Below are 2843 nucleotides of genomic sequence, written 5' to 3' on the forward strand. Positions count from 1 at the left end.
ACTTGTAAATTATCATCATGATATCGCAGATATTAGGCAACACGTTACTAGGGATGAGAAAGGCTTTAAGGTTTGCAACTAAACATGCTACTCCTAGCTACTACTGAATATGAAGTTGATTATTAACGTGTCTTCATTACCATGTGTGCAGCGTTCGACTCTCAGACAGCATAGACGTTTTCGTCACTTTATTTCTAGTTAAACGTGTGCACATCTCGTTGTTGGTGGACCGACATTGGACATTTCTCGTCTGTTCCTGGTTAGACAACGACGGCCTTTGGCTCCGGATTCGACTCCCGGTCAGGCAATACAACTTCAGTCGCTATTTAAGGTTCCAACCCCACTACTGGTCACAAACCGTGATATCTACATTCTGATTTTACGTACTTATTCACCAATCCGATTAGGTGCTGGGTTCGCATCCTTTTTCCCAGCATTACATGATGGCATTTCAATTTTAAACATGTGCATCCTTTATTCCTTGACAATGCAATGCTATACAAAATCTTTCGAGGTTAATTACCAAGAAGGTAATTGTCATGTTAGGGTTCCTGCTTTCGTACAAACATTATCGTCATTTACGTTCAAATTGAGAACTGATAACTGATACTGGAGGAAACGTCAATATTTGACGTCTCTTTCTGCCTTGTGATCGAGTCTCGATAAGGCACAAAGCTTTGCTTGGTTAACAATGGCTTTACGTTCTGGGTTTGCATCCAAATCCAGAACGAAGACGTTGGTCATGTCATTTAAAGTACAACTTCGTGTACAAGTAACTGTTGATGAGTAATGTGAACAATGATATTACTTGTGATTCGCTGTTAATGTTGGGATTTCCGTAAAGTGGTTGTCGCCGTTAATCACGTTTTCTTTTAACTGCTTAATATTACATAAAGTTGATGCGAAACCACTCCCCGTTGAACGTTGAACGACGTTCAGCATGTGTTGGGTAAACCTTTTAGACAGCAAAGAACTTGTTTCCAATTGCCATACAACTTTATAAATCCATATACTGTCTCAAATATTTAATTGTGCCTAAGGATTACTGAACGATTTATGTGACAAAACTAGTTGTCCGATGACATTTGAAATGTCACTTATTGTAATTAAGTTTAGTTTACAAACGTTAAGGACTGTCTGATCTCTTCTGAACTATCGTGGTTTTACTTTACATCTAGACAGACTGTCATAAAGACTGGTGTTCTCTAGTAGTCTCTAGTGGTACCCATTGTGTATCTTACAATGACTGTCCTGTGGAGGGTTGCGACTATGTGCAACACAGATATTCTATGTTGGTTGCATACATTCAGGTGCAGCCTACACGTTGGAATTCAGGGGTGACCCACTTTTTTTGCTGATGAGTTTACATAAAATGATAAGTAAAACAAACATATGGGATTCAATTATACAACATTGCTGAGTTATACAGGGAGTGTGCTATAGAGTATAAAATTAAATATGTTTTTGTAGCAAGTGACATTGTGAACTTCCACAAATCAACACAGGCGTTAATGAGAGGATTAAGTAGCTACACTTTGCATACCTCACAGAAATTACAAAATTGTGTCAAAACTGGATGTGATTGAACTTTATAAATACCTGAAATAATCACCCAAAAATATACCAGAATAAACCTCTACCTCCAAGGAAAAACTTTCATTGTCAGTCAGTGTTATCTGAGATTAGTATACAGTGCGAGTTTCTCCCAAGCATCAGCAGAGACACGTCTGCGGTAAAGTCGCACGGAGAACAATTCCCGTAGAAAGTGTGTTGTAAAGTTCATGTCAACCTGACAGACTTTGTAAAGGCCAACTCGCTTTGACCATCACATCAAGTCCCACAAGCACTTCAAATGGCAGAGTCTACACTGGCCGTCAGTGCACGTCCTGATATGGCACAGCATCATCAAGATTTCTGGGAAAGAAAGTTGTGACAGCTGACGTCATCGTCCGTTGCTGATCACGTGACCCTGAAGCCCATTTTCTCCCAACACACAGCCATACGATCATCTCCATACTTCATTACATTGCCTTTTCGTGGTTAATATTTGTTATTTTAAGTCTTTGTTATTCGTTATTTTTGTTATTTGTTATTAAGTGTTTCGTTTCATTATTTCTTTTGTTAAAATGTACAATTCTGCAATGAATGATGAAAGATTAACTGAATCTGTGAGGGCAACAGTCTGAACTGTACGACGTGAGTGTCCTAAAATACTTGCCCTCTATTACATTTATAAAGTGGACTTTTATACATAATATCACCATATTTAATATTTTACAATGAAATACATTGCCATGTGGCTGCAGGTTGAAGTGGGAAAACTATTATGGGTGGAGTCAGATTCATTATTAAGTGCAATTTATTTGTATAATGTCAGACATTTGTAATATTTAATAAAGAAATAGACTGAAACCTTCAGACGCTACACTAGAGGCAAAATACTTTTTATTTGTGATGTATACATCAAATAATGTATTAGAGTTGTTTGTTTAAATATGTGTTTGTGGCAGGCTTGTCTATTGTTAAGTAGCTCTCTGGGTAGTGTTTGCAACAGTTTTACAAACATCAGTGGTCAGTATTCATGTGGCTTCACTAGCTAACCTCAGTACAAATAAAGTACTTGAACTATTGAAACCCAAATACAAGATGTAAAGAAAATCTCTAAATCTTTAAGAAATAGGTATTGAGGGAGATATGGCAATTGCACAAATATTGGCACTGGAGTGGCAAATAAACTTAACCTTAAATAAACAAATTTATCATAGGCTGTGATGGCAGCTCGTGACACTGTATTCATTTTTGTAATTCTAGGTGCAATTTGACATAACAAATGATGAAACTGG

The sequence above is a fragment of the Schistocerca gregaria genome, chromosome 6, assembly GCF_023897955.1.
Source record: "Schistocerca gregaria isolate iqSchGreg1 chromosome 6, iqSchGreg1.2, whole genome shotgun sequence".
Classification (NCBI taxonomy): Eukaryota; Metazoa; Arthropoda; class Insecta; order Orthoptera; family Acrididae; genus Schistocerca; species Schistocerca gregaria.